This window comes from Diachasmimorpha longicaudata, chromosome 7 (genome assembly GCF_034640455.1).
Source record: "Diachasmimorpha longicaudata isolate KC_UGA_2023 chromosome 7, iyDiaLong2, whole genome shotgun sequence".
NCBI classification, from domain to species: domain Eukaryota; kingdom Metazoa; phylum Arthropoda; class Insecta; order Hymenoptera; family Braconidae; genus Diachasmimorpha; species Diachasmimorpha longicaudata.
Genome location: NC_087231.1, coordinates 10,063,729 through 10,083,680, shown reverse-complemented (window position 1 = coordinate 10,083,680; position 19,952 = coordinate 10,063,729). Strand labels below are relative to the sequence as shown.

Here is a 19,952-nt window from a genome sequence, read left to right as displayed (position 1 = left end):
GGGGAGTCTTCCATCCAGTTCACCTTGAACTAGACATAGACTGTATTCTAGTGGCCGCAGATAACGATACTTGGGATAAAACTCTTGAGGTCCTGATAAAGGAGACAAATAGATGGAGTGAAGAAGTATTTGTGTCACATATCCATTAGCTAAAATCACGGAAAGATATTAAAATTTAGGCTAATGTCGTTTGTCCCAATTGTAAATGGTGATGTTTTGAAAACGGGTTTATTCAAGGGCCAATGCAACTGGATGAACTTTTCGAGTTCTAGTCTCTACTACAATTGATTATTTTATCACAGAGAAGAGTAGCAGAGTAGCAACCATTGCCATGTCACAAATTGAGCGTTTTTCTCAGTCGCTTAGACAAGTGTATTTTCCAAATACACAAACCCTCAAGGGGGTGGTTGGGCACTGCGGGCAACAAGTGCGAACATACCGGGTCAGACACACACGTCACAGTTGAGGCTGACTCGATCCCCCGCGTGTGCGGTCTCACCGTACGCTGGTTTTCTTCGACAATCGATATATCGAGCGTGCGTGACGGCCACTACAGTCCTCGTTTTATCTATCTTCCTCGCTCGTTCACAATCTCGTATATACGGTGTTGGCTGGTGGTGGACGAGGGGAAACGAAGGGGAAAGTGAGAGAGATGTGAGCGTTGAATCGGACATCGGCCTTATGTGGTTTGCGGTAGGCCATGGACATGTCCCTCTCCACCAAAAGTTTTCGGAAGAGTTTTTCCACCCTAAGGAAATGGTCAGCGTGATCAGAGCTTTATTTTTGAATGTACGTGCTTTGAACTTTTCCGGGATATGATTTTATTTATTTTCTTCTATACTATACAATACCGCTCTAATACACTCCTACATACTGAAATATAAATTAAAAAATCTTCTCTTAAAGCTCCTGATGATGTAGCAAAACAGAATAACACTTTTATACACCATCAACAATAATTTTTCCAACTTTATTCCCTCAATGAGAGATTTCCATAAAGAATAAACCAGGTGTCTTGTTTTAACGGTATTAAAAGAATGTCCAACACGCTGGAAAAAAGAGCTCTTAAAAGGTTGGCAAAGTTTTTCTGACCCTAAGAAATCTTTTCTTTCGCCTTGACGCTGCCTGCGGCATCTCGGTGTGGCAATGTTTTAGCGTATTGATCCGATGGGGGGAATTTAGTTGTGGCGGAGTGGTGTGGGTGTATAAAAGCCCAATGCGCTGGAGGGAATGGGGGGTAAAGAAAAAAGCTGGAGCAAGATAGACGAGGGGTGGAAAAAGAGAGAGCGAAAGAGAGACAGGGAACTGGATGGCGTCACTTACCCACTCATAATCGCACCTGTACACCTCCTCTCATAGGCTTCTCTAACTTCCTTGTGGCTATAGTGCACTACTACTCGACGCAGATATTTCTGCACACTAGTCCGAATTTGAATTCAAGATGCGAATATTGAAAATTCAACTCCATCTGATACTTGAATTGGATAACAATTTAAAGACGTTTCCAGACACGCGGATGACATGTAAAATTCGAATATTTATTCACCCTTTCCAACACCAGAATCCAGTGCTCACCATCACCCCTGGAATAGTTTTATTCAATTGTCTATCGGTGTTAATACTCGAATTCAATTAGAGCCGCTAATTACTGGCTTCACAGTGTCAAGAAATGTTCTTGATGGCTTCAAAATTCAATATTCATCAACTTTCCATCAGTGGGTCGCGTGTCACAGCCACAAACTCGCTCCAAATTGTAGCTAAAAGTTCTCCTGCATGAATGACACAATACAAGTACACAAGGCTACAAGGCTGCAAAGCGGAAAATAATCGTACATCATGATATTGTCACGCCGGTGAAATCGACAAATGGATTTCCACTATGAGCGGTGTAAAACCTCTTGTTTCGATTATTAGTTTGGACAGTAGGCACGTGAAGGAGGACAATGCCGAGTGAGGGAGAAAATTAAAGGAAGTGAATGCACGTAGAGTGAGGAGACAGAGCGCACCCTCCTTACGTATGCACACCCCATCGAATAATTGCAGTCCGTTCTCTTCAAATTATCCTGTAATTTCCGCGTTGAGAGAAGTATGAAATATAACATAATACTTAGGCTCTAGGTATATAGCGTGAACGAAATGTTCTAGCCTCCGTAGCATTTCATTTATCTGGGATAATGGACGTGAAAGTTTCGATTCCATTTATTGTTTTCCCCTCCATAAAGCTAAAAAATATTCATGTCGTCAAATATGTATTTACTTCTCAAGTTAAAACTAATGAAACATCAAGTGTTGTAATTTTTCTGAAAAATTCTTAGACATTTCAAAGGTTTTTTCTTTAATTCCAATTCTGTGTAGTGTAATGAAAATCAATAATTATACCCCTCTAATAAATTTTGAACATAGTATTATTTAAAAAATATAAATTAGTCAATAGAAAGAGGAGCAATGGGAGCGAAATGGACATAGCTGCAAAAAAATATTCTTATTTGCTGGAATTCATGTTTTTTATGTTTTTCGAACCATTTTTTTGTCCTCCTCAGCTCTTTACTTGCTTCAATAATGTCTGAAATGAATGAAAATTCATCCAATCACAAAGCTCATAATTCTAAATTCTAAATTCATTATTATTACCTAAGACCCTTCATCAAACGTTACTCTATGAATCCTAACCACGTTTTATTCTTCTCTGTTGCAGAAAAAGCCTCCAGTTCTATGCTATCCAACTTCTCTGGTAAGTGCCCTTAAAATTACTAATAACCCAGCCATCCCAGCCTGAACAATTTGTATAAATATAAATATTGAATTTAACGATTCTGGAAAATGAGCATTGATGGCGCGAATTATGAGAAAATCTTGCAAGTACTTAAGTCTCGCCAAAGGACTCTCAAACACGCGTTATAAATGCCCATAAAAATTCCAACAAGTCCCAAAGTACCCAACGAACCCACACACATATACACACCCGAAGACGACAAGTTTGATCGGTATGACACCTATCTCTCTCTCTCTCTTCTCGCATTTTATCGCGCCCCACACAGTGAGTGCCGGTGGGACATAACTTGACACGTCGTCGAGTTCAGCCCAAGCTCGTGCTCACGAGACACTCTGGCATAAAACACATATACCGTCATGGTGGTCAAGTATAGACGTGAATACTTGTGCGATCTCCGCCATTGCCGCCACCGATTACTTACTCCTCTCTGGCGAATTAACGACGAATAACTGGGGAGTAAGAACCGGTTGTCCCACCGTACGTGGTATGCAGCTAATCATCTTTTCCGTTTCACCCCTCTTTTCGACTTTTTCCCTATTTTTTTTCACCCGGCATTTCAATTCTATAAACGCACCAGACAGATAAATTCAATTTCAAATAGTCCAACGCAAAATATCTGCAATGATAACAAGCGTTAGGGAGAGTACTGACGCATGGTATGGAAGGGACATTTTCAAAAACTTTATTTGTAAAACAATATATATCAAATAGTTGATAATATTCGTCATCAGATGAGAAAATTATATTGATATGGGGCTATCATCATACAGCAGTGGCCATATAACGGGATTTTCTCACTTACGAGTGAGAAATACGATGGGTATTAATGAAAGCGTGGTGGGTAGGACCAAATCTGATAAAGTGAATCCTTAAACCACTCTATTTGCCTTTACCCTTTTCGCGAAACAAAAAACTTCTTCAACGAGTTAGCTGATATCCTCGGTAGAGGAGGTAAAAGAATGACTACAGCCCCAGTTTTTCTTTATCGTTTGGAATTATGTTGCTCGATATTCCGAGGGTTATGAAAGAGAGTTTACATATATATTGATAGAACGAGCCGATATCATTCCTCCTTCACGACCTGAAAATTGTATCATCATAAAGGCAAAGAGGAAAGTGAAAATTGAATAATGCGAAATGGAATTCTCGAGGGACAGAGTGTGAGATGAATCGATATATCGAACAGAGCGCCGGCTAGAACCGGGGTAAGTCAATTCAGTGAGTTTCTAGGAGATGCGGAGCCAAAGGGATGATGCCGATTCCAAGTGATTTTAACATGAATTAGCTGGTAAAATGGGATAATAATAGCTATCGTGGATAATGCACTCATTTCATGAATCGCGGAAGGTATGGTTATTCCCGACTTATTGTTTCACCGACGGAAGTCACTCTTTTATTACGAACCACTTCCGCTCTCGTCACTTGACACACGGATGTGACGGCTCGCTCTGGGGAGGTACTTTGGTTGCACATGTGCCACGCGCAGGAGTACTTGATTACATGGGCATTAACGCCCGTGAAATCATTGCCTACTAATCGATTTTTTCAATGAATTATCAATTGGGGGTATCTTTTCATGGAATGAGATATAATATCAAGTATTATTGGATAAGTAATTTACTTTTCACAGAAAGTATCATTTATTTTACACTATTTTTATAATTTTCCATTGTCTTTTCCTTGATTATTCAATCATTTCATACATTAATCTCCAATCATTTTAAAGGTAGTCCTAAATAGGATTCGATAAGAAAATGGCTGGAATAATTAATTTCCCCAATTAATAACGATTCCCCGGATTTAAATCGCGTGTTTTGTCAACTCGAAAGAAATAAAAATATAAATACCAGTACGTTTACAAACACGCAATATAATTCAAAGGCCGTTACCATCGTGGTTATTAGGTAGGAGCATTATTTCTTCCCGAAGAAATACAAAAAATGAAAAATAAAGAACCAGTGGGGCAAAAAAGGAAAATAAATACATTTGACAGTCGGGGAAGTTGGAAAAAAAAATAGGGGCGTGATTACATCAACACAAACGTGTGTCCACACTTGTCGCGTACAGTCGAAGGCCCTTGATTTTCGTGAGTGCGAGAGAGTCCCGATGAAACAATAAAAAAACCCGCTGCAGACATAAAATATGTATAAAAGAGTGAGAAAGCGTAATCAGAATGCGTTTCGTCCGCTTGGGTGATCCTGATTGCGTCCCCCGTATTCCGGTAATTATTATAATTGCTCCACCGCGCCCAAACCGACGCTCCTCCAGGCTATTGAAACACTGTAGAAAGCTTTCCAAAATAGAATGTATTTAATGAAAAAAAAAAAAAAAAACAGAAACATTAGAAGTCATTTGACATTAATGAAAAACTATTTTTCAAAATACTGCATCTGGAAGAAACTTATTCCGAATGTCCAACCGACAACAATTACGGAATTAAATATCCACAAAGATTTTTTACTGAAACAACCAATCATAATGAAAAAAGAAAAAAAAAGAAAAAAAACAGAAGGCAAATTGTTTATCGATTATCATCGGTGCAATTACCGTCCCACAATTTTCTATTTTTAAAACATAATTTTCTCTTGTGAAAAGGGGGTGTGCTGGCTCCATTATGTCTCCCTCGACATGGCTACCAATGACCATAGAAATAGTCAAGAATCGAGGGACGAAGAGAAATCATCGGCAATGATAGCGGGGAAAAACCTCTGGTAGGAACTCACCTGCAGAAGTAATTCCCATTATTTTTTATCCACCCGTCCCTTTCCCCCGTGACTGTCACTCATTCCGCATTTATCGCAAGTACCTAACGACAAATAAATTATATCCACCGAGGTAAAGAGGAAAAAGTTGCGCGTCCTCTTGTCCTCACCATTAATTTCGAAATTAATCACCAGCGAGTTTCGAGGCATCAGCGGAGGCCATTGAACGTGCGGTCTTCGGGTGTATCAGCTTGTCCGCATCCACCTTCAGCCACCATCCCTTACATCGCCCTTTCCTAACAAGACACATTATAAGTTTTTCCCGGGGGTTAATTCCGTCGGCGATAGCGAACTACCCGTCTCTCACTCTTCTCTCTCATTCTTTTCTCAATGCCTCGAATGTAACTGGCCATCTCTGCTTCTCTCACTTGGCCTCACACCGAGGTTAGTGGCCGTAAGTACCACCACAACCGAAGCAACCCCATCAGTACCGTCCAGCCCTGAACCAAGAGTGGCTAAGAGTTCGGGCTGAAGCGTCTCTATGGTTAATTAAACGCATAGATCACATCCCCCTCCTCCCCCCCCCTCTTTCTCTCTCCTTCCGCAAATGCTCCCCGAGGCGATCCAGGCCGGCCACTTCAACCTTTAAAACCAACCCCCTCTACTATCCACAAATTCCCACACTTTCCCGCCGACATACAGTACCTCTCCCTCAACCTCAGTGTCGTATCCAAAAATTCATTCGCCACTAGGTCAGCGTTGAATTTTTTTACTGATTTTTCTGTAACAAATTTTGGAAAAAAATCCATGATGAATGAAAATTAGTTGTCTTTTTTCGTTGCATAACTTACCTTTTCATTATTATATATACATATATATACAACAATTTTGTATAAATAATCTACTAGCTTCATCAAAATTGTTTGCAAGATTTCAGCAGAAAATCAGTAAATTAAATAAATTACCAAACAATTAATAATTCTATAGATAAATTTTGTAAATTTTCAAAAAGTAAAATGATTTAGCCGGAAAGTCTCCAAATGGCACATCTTAAAGGGATTAATGGATATTTGTCATGAATAAAAGTTAGGCGATGCTGTACGTTTATATTTAATCTCTTAAATTAAGACGTCTGAATACACTAGTTTGGCCAGAGCATCAGATTTTTGTATCTTGGCCCAGTAAAATTTTTGGTTTTTTTATTTTTATTCCGAATATCCCAAGGTTTAACTTAACGATACATGTTTACAACGGCATCATTCATACCCTCATTTTATCGACTCCACCCGTAAACAACACTCAAATGTATAAGACATATTATGGAAGGGTTGGGACACACGCGTACTGCCCAGGCAATAATAATTTAACCGGCTGCAGCTTATAAACGCTCAATATTTTATTTCATCCGCGAAGAATACCCTCAGTTATTCCAAAGACTCCCTTGTATAATACCGTTCACCTCTGCACCGCCCACGTGTCGTTTTTACTGAGAAACCCATAGTGAAGAAAGAATGAGTGAGACGAGTGTATTTGTGAATAAGAGGGAAAAGCTATACCGGTTTCTCATCACGAGAGAAAGAAGGCGTGACCCCAACGACACGACTACAACTACTGTCTGTGTTGATTATTCCGGTGGAAAATCAAATTGATTTGTAGTTTATTCGAGAATTTAAAAATTATTTCGTGTTTTCGAATGGAGCATTGAGCTCGAGATATTTTTCATTCGATAGCGAAGAAATTTACTACACATCAGAGCAATTTGACAAATCATTCGTCAAGCACTAATTATTAAATGTCAAATAAAATATTTGGAAAAACTTTTCCGACAATCTATACCCTGCGGCGAAACTCCTTCACAGGGATTGGACACTCACAAGGATATCTAAGACGTCACGGCACTGGATTTTCTCTACATACTTACATCTACCAAACGAAGATATTCTTATGAATCGATGAAAGAGACGGGAGCATGCGCGCAACTATCTTAATAACTCATACGATATACCACCCCCTTCTACCCACCGATCCATCCCCCAAACTGTCCTTCTCCCAGGGCCCTCTTATATATGGTCCCTGGACAGCAGCTCGTGAAGACGTTTTTCGCAATATGCATGGGGTATACGAGATGACAGTATCGCCACCCGTCCAACATTCCATGCATATTTTTTCAAGTCATCCTCCTCGGTATCTCTTATATTAATCCTTTTTAGGGAGAGTCCACACCTAATACAGGACGTCTTGATAAAATTCCCCGTACTTTAATTAAGGCGAGACTACTATGGATATTAATATCTATTCTTCAAACGATTAATCAAAAAAGGTTTTATTTAATTCGCGGCTTCAACAATTTATAGTATTCTCACCTTAACCCGAGGAAAAAAACTAATTAGAACACAATCTAATTTTAATCTAATTTTCAAATGTAGTGAATGGATTGGATTCATCTGGATATTTAATTTTCACGGGATTCCAATTTTCGTCAACGCTTGTTAACTATTGCATTTACAAATCTCTTGGCTGTATCTCCCTCACCCCTGAAATGTGTAAATTGGTCTAGGAAGTATGCGCCCCATACACAAGTATCAAACTGAGTGCGAACAAATTAGCTCCCTATCTGAAACAACTTCTTGGAATAGCCGTTACTCACTCGGTGGAGTGAGTTTGTTGGTTGAAAGAGACGGAGAGAGGGGAGAGATTGTAAAATGTGAATCGATACCTGGTGCGGGGGGGGGGGAAGACAGTGCAAAGGGTTGGGATTGCCGGGCTGTGAAGAAGAAAATTTTGAGAAATATACAAAAATAAATATTTTATACTTTTTTTCCTGACGAGAGAGCAACTGGCGGAGGGAGGATAAGAGGTCTGTTGAAGGCGTGTTAAACGCACCGTTGGATATTTATACTCGACTCCTCGCGCCTTTTTGTCGTTTCCTCTCTCCTCATCCTTGGCTATCTCCTTGATTGCCCAGTCTTAATTAATTCCTCAGGGTTTATCTTCGTTTTTCTCAGATGGAATCGTAGTCTCCCCGCCTGCTCTCACCCGTGGGACACGACCAACGACGGGGTCTACGGTTCAAGGAACGCGCCAGGTTAAACCTTCATTCAGGCGCTACCTCTCTCACTCGCTCTCCCTCTCTTTACCTCTCTTTGTTTCGTTTATTTATTCTCTTAATTTTTGATTCGAAATCGTAAAGTACAATGGAAATGCCCGGGAGATGCGGAGCGTTTTAACAAACTGGGTGAAATGAAAAATCCATTATTCAGGGCTGAGAGGATTAATTAATGATTGGGCGAGAGGAGAATGGTCAAAACAGTTATAAAGACTTATTTATTCACGGGTTGTAGAAATACGCTGGTGAAGGGTAATTAAAATTTTATGGACAGTTGACTGCACGGGGGATAAATATTTAGTAGAAATTACCGATCAATTTGCGTAATCTGCAATGGGTTTGGAAGAGGAGAAATAAATTCTATAAATTTGCAAGGATTTTTCACTGGTCCTTCCGTCATTTTTATCAGAAGTTTATTTTCTTTTGCAAACTGAGAAACTTCTATGTTGTTTTGAGCTTTTTCTACCTGGGTCGAAAAATTGAAAATTTTTTTTTTCAACATTTCTAATGCACCCAGGAAACACACTCCGCTGGATATGCCGCATTTCCATTGAATGTTTGAGAGTCGACATGGGTACATGTATATCAGGTATAAAGTACTATGGGGGTATACACGATACAAATACAGAAGCGTCATTGCATATGCGTACTAGACACCCACGCGTCACCTCCAGTCTCTTTCCCTTTCTCACTGGCTGTGGCATAGACGCCATAAAGAAAGGTAGGTCACGGTCGGGGTCTCTTCAGCTTCACCTAGTCCCTTGGCTTCTGGGTGAGCGTAACATCACTTACATAATTTCCTCTTTCTGCATTTAGTATTATTTTACATAGATATATCTCCTTTAGCAAAAAACGAAAAGTCAAGATATTTTATAATTATGTAAACGACGAGAGGTACTTGGTCTAGACCAAGAAAATAACACGGAGAATAATGTTTGCCAAATCGCCGGGATAATTTCAGGGAAATAGGAATTCTGATTTGTTCTGAATTAAAGGCTAAAAATATAGCAAATTAATCGATTGAATTAGTTTTCAAATTAATGTCATAAATACATTATTCTCATGTTTGTGAAGAGAGCGAAATTGCTGTATGAAAATTTGACATGTAAAAACTTTTTTTTCTCTGTAAAGATCCTAAACGAGCATTAGATTGAGCAATTTAATTTCATCGGAGGTATTCAGGGGAATCCCAGTTGGAATTCTCGACTGATCATTCCTCAATCCGCACGTTCGGTTAATTTTAATCGTTGCACATACAAACGGCTTTCACGAGAATTAGAAGAGGGGTTAGAGCTCGTAAATGGCCTCAAGTCCAGTACCAACGGGGCAGTGTTGCTCGGGATCCGACTGCTTGGTATACTCGGCACGATCGAATGAATCAACACAGACAATTAATAGATACGAGTCTAGACCCTCTCCTGGGAGGCTGCACTAGGACATTCACGTGGACGAGCACTCGAGTTTGAACACTGGTCATCAATGAATGGAATAAAAGTCCGGGGATATTCAAACATTGGTTTTAGAGGGTAATAAAGAATCTAATAACGGTAATATGAAAATTCTCACAGGATCAAGTTTTGAATTAAAGATAAAAATTCAACATTTTCAATAATATATTTGGTATGCATACATTTATGAAATCGTTGAGATGCATTAGGTGAGAGAAGTGAATAATGAAAGTGTCATTTAAAAAAAAATAAATTTTGATAATTAACAAATTTTTCTGTTTTGATAAAAGGTAGAAAAACTTTTTTTTTAAGGACACAAGTCAAGGATTAGAGATAAGTACATTACCTCGTAGATAACGTATTTTATTTGTGTGCATTCTCAGGACTTTTTGAGATAAAACGATGGAGACGATCAATTATGTATTCTATAACTTCTAGAAATGAGACTTGGGAATGTTGTTGACACATAAAAATTCTTCAGTCCTGCTTTCGAATACACGAGACTTGATATATAATTTTAATCTCTCCAGTTTGAGATAGAGAAAGAGAGAGCGAGAGAGGGATCCCATAAATATCTCATAATTAGCCTTTTCTTAGAAGTATCATTTATGAAATCACAACGTCAAGCTGAATTGAACAAGGGGATTAGACACAAGTGAGCGGTGACGAAATCTCTGTTCACTTAACGTGGCTTGAGGGTTCAACCCTTCTCCCTGTGGTGGCATTCTCATCGTTTGCACAACCCTCCGACAATATTTAAGGCATGTTTCAAGGATAATTAAATGGGCAGAGGGTTAAGGACTCCTGTCTCAAGCATAGGGCAATCCTCTCAATTCCCACTCCACCGAGGACACCCCTTAGGACGCACTCCCCCGCGTAAATTATCACATTCAACCCGTTCTGTCGTCCCCTCGCGGTAATAATGTACTTTTCATTAGCTTCCACTGTCCTCATTTTCATGACCCCATCCCCCAATAGTTCTTCGTTCATCCCTTTTAAAGCTCATCAGATTCATCGCCGAATATTCATCACTTCCAACTCAACCCTTTCCCAGCGGCAGTTTGAATCTCCCTTTTTGGCTTTTATCTGTTAGCCACTTATTCAACAGGTTTTAATTGGGCTACAATAATGCTTCGATGCTTTCGTTTCGTAACGCTTTAATTAATCTCGATTGTTTTCTGAATTTGTGAGAAATTCAGGAGATGGTTTGTTTGTTTTTTTTCATTGTCTGAATCCCTTTTACAAATATTATTCAATTTGTATTTTCATCAATTTTTCCTCCTGAATAAAATTTAACAATAACTTCCAACCCTCCAATTTCTACTGAGTATATTAAATTAATTCACAATTCTTCAAATAATTTTAAATTGCTGCTCACCACCTCCAATACACTGGTAGAAATTTGTCGAAATTTTATATTTATTTTCCTACAACTTTGCGAACTTATTTCCTAATGTTGCAGCAATCATCAAATAAATCTCAATAGTAATGGCAAATTTGGTTGAAATATCAAATAAGGAACAATAGAGGAAAAAGCCTCTCCCTCAACCCCATAACTCTTGAGTTGCAGGGCTTTTGATTCTCACCGAGTGCTAACCCTTTAGCTTTGCATCTCACCTGTTGCTCCCGCCCTCTCAACACCTCCCCCATCAGCTGGCACACTCCATGGGCTAATTAAAGAGTCAGACAGTGGCCTGGGCTCAGTATTTAATAGTCCACCCACCCATCGGCCCGTGCCAGTTCATACTTCGGTGTTATCCCTCTCTCGGCCGGTCGCCCTCCATTTAATTTCCCTCTCCCGTTCCTCTCGGTTTCACAAGCGCAGAATTAATTAGCCACTGTTAACCAGCTCGATGGGGTGATGCAGGAGGGACGAAGGGGGTTGTAACTACGACCGCGGCGACATCAGGACCGCCGGCAACTCATTTAGGGGTTGTTTATTTTAATTTAAATCCAACGAGAGGTCGTTTCAGCAGACGAGAAGCACTCGTCCAGCGGTGACTTTTTATTACTTAATTAACTTATTCTTCTGCCTCTTCCCTTGTTCTCATTCTTAATTTATCCAAGAGCCCAACCACTTTGACTACGTCCTCGGGGATAAGAGCCTTCAACGTTGACCCCGCGACTCCTTTATTATGGGACCTCCCTGGCCTCTGTCTTTTTAGTTTTTCACCACAATTATTCCTTCCTTTTTTCATTATTACTTTCCTCTCTTCTCGCGCTTTTAAATAAAAGCGTGGTACCGGGAAGGCGCCTTGTATTATGTATCATAGTGTGTACGTTACCAAGATGAACCCTCTCTCCCTCTCCTGTCGCGCAATTATTTTCTCGTTATTTACCTCGCGAACGACCGGCGCGACGTCTAATTATCGCTGTGCAAAATAATCGGTACCGCCACCCCTGTTATTAACTCGGCACCGAATACCCATTGGTGCCTTCTACACACTCCCCCTCGCAGCGGCGACGCGAAAAATTTAACGTGTGGAGAATGGTGAGATGAAGATGTGTGTGTATATATGGTGGTGAATCGGTTCTCGCGAAATCGCTCAGGGCTCTGCATTTCTGCACGAGATCGAGTTTGCCGTGTGCCCATACCATAAAATCTCACGGAGATGTGGTATATGCGATGTTTTGTTTCAACAGTGGGAAGTGAATTATGGGGAGGGATTATTTTATCAAGTTTGTTCATTAATTGGGTAGACTGTTGAAAATATTTCTATCGATACTCCATACTCCTGGAAATATCAAATAGTAGAATTAAATTGTTTTTTCAAGTATTATATTTTAAAGGCTTTTCTAAACAGTCGAGAAAAAGTTTAGAAGAAGCCATTAAAAAAATGTTATTGACGCCAATAGACTTGAACGATTATAATTAAAAAAGTCAAAAAATTAGCTACATTTTTCGCGATAGCTTTTTAATTTTAACTGATGAAGCAAAACATATGCAAAAGTTATTGATCATCATTACGTTACCACTATCACTGTTATTTTAAGGTATTTAAACTGTCCGTCATGGCATAATTCTCGGATTCGTATTTTCTCAAGTATCAATTTTATCCTACGGTATTTACTAATTACTTACGCACTTCTCCACTCATTGTGTTTTAATTAATTTTTCACAAGTAGAGAAAAATGCTAAGAACACATTTACGAGAGCCTGAAAGGTGAAATAAAAAAGTCACTTGATGGTGTAGGACTCGTGGATTATTCAGTTATGGTACCTGCGGCATAAAAAAAAAAAAGGAAAACTAAATAATGAGAGACCGTGAAGCTGGAAAATGAGAAAGGTGAAACAAAGTATAAAAAAAGAGAGTAAAAATCCGCGCCTCATCCGGTATGCAATTAGCCATTGTATAATTATCTCTCCGGGTTTTATTAGTCCGATCCGTCCGGCTCTTCTTCGCCGTGAAACAGGAGCAAAAAAAACGGTGAAGAGGTAGCCACTGTGGGGGTGGATATCGAAACAAAGTAATTCCATTACCCGAGAAAACTTTTGCCCCATTTATTTCAATCTTCTTTCGGGTCGAAAGGGGAAAAATAATATTAAAAAAAATGAGTCAGATGAAAAAAAGGAGGGAGAAGAGGTGGAAAAATAAGAGTTTCCTTCCCTTATTGAAATCCGGTGATAATATTTTCCAGCAATTAATGGCAATCATAAATTGGAGCCCTCGAAGAGGGTTGAGAAATATAAAGAGAGATAACTGGGATTTTCCTCGGGATGCTCCTCCCTTTTTTTTTCAAATGCAGACTTTTGGCTGTGGTAAGAGGATCAACGATGAGTGCAAACAATGGAGTTGAAAAAAAACTAGAACTGAAATGAATACGAACCGTGAAGGAGTGAAAAAAAAATGGACGAGCGTGTCTTTTGTCTCGCAGGACATTCGCTCCGTGAATTTTCTCCTTCCTACTGCGCTTAACCTCTCTCGAGATCTTTTCCACTTGGTTTTTTTTATATACATTCTCACCAGCTCTTTGATAATTATCCATAACCGTGGGCCCCTCTCTTCGTCTGGGCCAAGTCGCTCTTAATCTCTCCGCTGTTTCCTTCATGAAAAGCCCTCGGACGGTTGTCCCGAGTGAATGCTCAAGCCTGGCAAAATAATATTTTATACCCAACAATGAGAAGAGAGGAGTGACGGAGAACGTGGCCACGACCTCCGCCTTGGTGATTGTTATCAGGGTAGACGTCACTGCTGCTCGACGGATTATAAAAGTTTCGAGAAACTGTTTTTCTTATCGTCCTACTTATACATTTTAGAGCTATTGTTAATTCGTCAATTGGAACAAGACATTTTTTGGCTTATTTGAATTTCCAATCGATATATAAATATTGGATGATGAAATATTACTTGTGATACTGTATTTTCATTTTTTATTCGTTACATCTATCAATTTTAGTACAAGAATCCAGTGAATTCAAATGACACAATATGACAGAATTTCGTGAAATCATCGTTCAACAGATTTTTATAATCAATACACTGATAATTCAATTGAGATTCAATTTTACTGTGAATTTCCGTACTCATCAGTTGATTAGAAAAAATATCTAATCCTAAAAATACAGACCAACAACCTTTCTCACACCCGAAGCCCCGAACCCACCTCAAATCATACGAGTGACACTTTATCATCCTAAATCTACACAGTCATTCCAATCAACGAGATCGAGGGCCACTTCATTAGACATCCATTCGAGGCGCCTCGAAAAACCGAGCAGACGTCCCCCCAGTCCATACACATCTGCGAGAAGAAATAAATCATATTTTATCGACGTCCAGCCGTACCGCTGTAACAAAATGATGCCAAAGTGACACCTATCGATCACAATTCCACGAATAAATCCTCTAACCTCACTAGCAATTTTGCAAAGTACTTATAATTCACCAGCAGCAACGACCTTCTCTAATCACTCAACGCCTTTATCAGTGAAATCTCAAGGCGTCAGTCGTTGATCTACGACTCGACTTATCTTACTCTCAAATCACTTTCGTTTATTTATTTACCACCCATAGCCGCATATCCATTTCCAACCCGAGTACATTCATCTCCCCGACATCCCTCCCCCAAACTGCTCGTTTTATTTTTTTTTTCTCCACCGAGAAGGCGTTTATTAATTTTCCATCGTAACATATGAAACAACAGCCAAAAAGCATCACTTCATGCGTCTCGTTTAGCGAGAAATTTTACTCTCATCTTTTTCAAAGGGTCACGGGTGTCACGTGAGAATGAGGCGCACGGAGAAGCGGCTCACCGCGCGCACAGTTGGTTTAAGTGCAATTAATCTTCGTTAAGTGAGCGAGCATGCGAGCCAACCCCTCTCCTCACTTCTCCTACACCAGCATTCGCCAGTTTCCTTCATACTCCAATACTCGACGTCTACGAAAATGTTTTTGTTTTTTTTAAATCACATACTAAATATTCTTAAAAATTGTTGGTCTTAATTATTTTGACGTGTACTAGATTAGCAGTCGTATTAACAAAATCTCCGCACGAAGAATTGCAGTTGTGATATCCCGCATTTAGTTATGCCAAAGGCGTGTACGCCGTTCGTATACAACACAGGGGAAAGGAGAGCCTGATTAAATCTGAGTAATTAAGGGAGTTAACCTCGCCTTAACTTGACTTAACGCAGTCACGCCCGCTTACCCACCCCTTTTCGTTTACACCGTTTACGCGCGCTTTAACATTGTTTTCCAAAGACGTATTATAATTTCCCTCGGCTTTTTCCCTTCACATTAACCAAGCGCATCGCTTCATCATCGCCCTCTCTCTCTCTCTCTCTCTCTCTACGTCACCTCATCGCACATAACTCACAAAGAATCCCCCACTACCACATCAGCCTCACACCAACCGAGCACTCTGTCTTGAGCATTCTGTTGGTTAATTACGAGCGCAATTTGTTATGTAAATGAAACGACCGGTGAAAAGTGCCTGAGTCCCGGGCATTACGTGTATGTATGAAACGTTATAACGTTTAGAGTGAGTATCAGGCATTGAGAGGCTGACCAGTACAAGTGAAAGAGAGAATATATTTTCTGGAGTGGTAAGGGCCCCGAAGGTGCGGCGCATAATTAGCCTCTGCCCACGCGTGGAAAAATAACCGACCCGGAGTGATGTTGTACTGTATTGTATGGTTGCGCGTCTCCTCGGCTTATAGTTCTGTATATATCGCTTGAAATAAGGTGGTGGGGGATGTAATAGAGCCGTGGGCGGTGATACATGGGAAAGCCGAGCGGCGATACAAACTCGCATTCAACTTATGCCAACTCTGTGATTCTACTGTTTCAATGTAGCACATGCACTATTCAAAGTTTTTCTCCGAATCCTGAAAAATTTTTCTTTGTCAACAAATTACGACTAACAAATATTATCAATTTAATTATTCAATAACAATTCAGGTGGACTTTTTCTTCTGAAGGAATTCCATAATGTGCTGCATCAGAAATTACCATTCAACTATCTATCCAATTTTAATGAAATTTATAAAATGCTATCATTTTAAAAACGAACAGAGCATTCGCGTTATTCCTTAATGAACTTTACGCGCTGATTTATTTAGCCCCACCGGAAGTGATAACCCGACACATTTTGTACGTTAAACTGGTGCACCACGTGATGCCCTGGAACTAAAAATTGAACTGTTTGAACATCACTCCGTCCTTCAATCACCTGTCAAAACAACTCCTCAACACGTTATTCATTAAGTTGTGTATGTAACTTCCACTGTTGAATGTGATTTTTTAATTCTTCTCACTTTGAGGGTATAGTGCTCACCAGTTGGCGCGTGTGTGTGTGTGTGTGTGTGTGTGTACGCGTTCAATCTCGTAACGATTGCACAAATGACTGGACGCATGAGTTCCCTCAGCATTCGAGCGATACCGTAGGGATGCATATATGCAAACCTCTGAGACTCGCCTAATTAGCCTGTGTTGCTATTTCCGTTGCGTGACGTCACGTGAGCTCGTTTGCCTGGCTGTGGGCCAGCTTTTCCGCCGAACTATAAACCATATTCGCACCCACGCAACACAATTAGCCCACACCATGTGGTGTATAGAGAGTGTGACCCCTTCAACCCAAATTGTTGTGTCTGCATGCAAAATTGAAGATAATTCATACTCTAAGATCATTAATATTTTAATTTCCGATTGTGATAAACTTTCAACATATTTTTTACAAGATATTCATGTAATTTTTTGGTGAAAAATTTCTCAAATTTGACTATATTAGGAATTCAGCTACACAACTAAAGATGAGCTTTGTTATATATTTAAGTGATTTTTTTTTTTTGTAAATTTTTTCACATTTAACTCAGGAATCGTTTGTAAGCCCTACTTTCCACCACGTCGCAATATTTAAATTTAATCAGGATAAATTACCCCGAGGGTTTCGCCGTAATTATAAACACCAGACTCTCTCAATAGTGTTTTTTTTAACGCAGCAACAGCCGCATTATCAATTTTCAGACTTGTCGGTGACAATGGGTAGTCTATGCCCAGGCAAATTCATTCAATATATACGTTTTTATTTGACAGATAAGACCCTGTCTTTTAAGAGCTTTGCCTCAAGATCATAAGACACCCTCGAAAACGGAGCGAAGCGACAAGGGTGTGCTAGGAGAGCTACCCCCGCAAAATCAAACACCAGAAGTCAATGAAATTAAATCACTTGGCAGAAACTGGGAAATAATCATTTTAATATCGGTTTAGTTACGGGAAGTATTAAATTTTTTTGTCCAAGACCCGGTCATTGTCATTATTTACTGTGAGATGATTTTTGAATTATTTAATTCAACAAATTAATAGAAAAAATTATCTCCCAAATGAGTGAATAGTGGAGAAAGAATTTTTTTTCACCTCAGAGATCAGTAGCCATCTCGAAATGCACGCACCACGTGGTTAGCCCTAGCGTGATGAAGCTCAGTCTCAACGATGCAAACAATCTCTCTCCATTTATTCAACGCAAGTTCACTCTGTCCCAGACGCGGAGATCGATCGCAGGGTGGGGGGGAAAAGAAACGAGTGAAAAAAAATGTGTCGAAACCAGTCACTTTCATCCCCCATTTTATATTCTTCTTGATGCGTCGTTCACTTCAATCCTGGTGGTGGAAAGGGGGGGGGGGAGGGCTCAGTACCAGGGGCTTTTAAAATATTCTCCGAAACTTTCGTTGTACGCGTGAAACTCTCTTAAAAACTATCCTCCCCTCAATTTTTTATTTTGCATCGTAAATAGAATGAACATTGAAAATGCCGGAAATTAAGGTGCAAAGACTCGTTGAATTCTCTTTTTTGAAGGTCCTGATCAAACGCGTCTACCGTCGTTTGAAAAGCGCGAATGGAGGTACTGAGGGTTTTAAAGGACTCGTACGGCCTCCTAAGGGAAGACGAAAAGTTGAGGGAGATTGAGGTAAAGTAGGGGGAGCAGGGAGATGAGAGAAAGACAGAGAGAGTGGGTGGCTGGGGAGGAAGTGAGTATTGATTCAGATTCAGCTAGTTAGCTATGCTCGGAGCTGCCACGTTCTTCTTGCGCAGAGCCATCCCCTTTTCTTCTCATTCCTTGTTCTCAAACTTCTCGCCCTCTCCTCCTTCCCCCCGCCGTCGCTTTCGTCTTACATCTCCCCAGTCTTGACGACGTGTACATAGATTGGGCATGTGTGCGATGTAGGGTTGGGATATGGAAAACTGCTGAGAGTACGTGTGTACGTACAGTCCGGGGGTTGATTTTCCCCATTTTTTTCTCCCCGTCTCCGAGGTGTAACAGAGGGGACCTCGGAGGAGGTGACAACCCTCTCTGCCGAACTCTCTTTGTAGACCCGGGCTTTTTCTATCCTTCGGCTTCACTCTTACCTCCACCTCCTCTATCCACTGCCACACAACACACTCTTTTCTCTTTCCCTGTGCCAACATTATTTCGTTGGGGTACGAGTCGGTCTCTCGCGTGTATTTTATTTACGCTGAGACGAAGCGAAATATGGTACCAAATGCATAACATATTGAATCGATGAAAAAAAAGACAATTTCAGATTTTTTTGTTTTGTATTCTAGGTGGTTTATTTATTCACGTCGAATTTATGACAATTTCATTATCATGGTGTGCTATGGATGCTCCCATTCTCTCAATCTCATTCATATTTTTCATCATAATGATCATACCATGTATTCTTGAATATAATTTTATAGCTTTATTGATTGTCATGAAAAATGAAATTTATAGTTGGGAATATTTTTAAAGTTTCTTTCATTCATTGCGAAGAGAATTTATTAATAAAAAAGATAGTACGTGTGTTGGAGGGGCCTGTCAAGGTCAAATGCAATGAATTGCAAAATTTTCAAGAACAAAAAATCAAACAAATGCCTGTGGTAGTGTGGTATGAGTAATTGATTTATTCACCTGAAATTCATCAAAAAATCGTCATCTCGTGTTCTATTGTGTACTCTGCAATTTTTCTGTCTCCCATTCCGTCCGCTATTCACGAACATTCGGAATAAAGTATGAATATAATTGGTTGACAAACTTTCTGAGATTAATTCATGCAAATGTCTATTTCACTGGGGACGAATTTTTTTGGACGAAAAAAGCGGTGAAAACGATTAGAATGTCAAAATTGGGATGTCTATATCCGAGTGGTTTGTAGATGTGACGTTAGGAGAGGCGACTGAAGGGATAGATATATATGTTCACCATCGTCGAGTCGTTGTACTCCACCCACGTCTCCATCTTGCGGATTTTCCTTCAAGCAGGGAGAAGCGTCCCGACGCCTTAGTGGTTAATAACCCCAGCTGGAAGCCTCCCGCCAATGTTTCTTATTTCTTTCGAATTACGTGATAGCTCTTTTCCCCAAAATACAAAGAATGATGGGAGGCACAGAAAAATTCATGAAACAATGTATTGTGGACTTGATAAATGAGCCATGAGAAGTAAAA

At 39.9% G+C, this 19,952-nt stretch overlaps 1 protein-coding gene across 3 annotated transcripts in view; it reads left to right on the top strand.

The window, feature by feature from the left end:
* LOC135164638 (zinc finger homeobox protein 4) overlaps positions 1-19,952 on the top strand; it is a 188,883-nt gene that overhangs the window by 62,473 nt on the left and 106,458 nt on the right. For all 3 annotated transcript variants that reach the window (XM_064125175.1, XM_064125176.1, XM_064125177.1), the window contains one exon: positions 2,696-2,731. The gene's annotated coding sequence lies outside the window, so the exon portion shown is untranslated. The remainder of the gene's footprint in view (positions 1-2,695; positions 2,732-19,952) is intronic.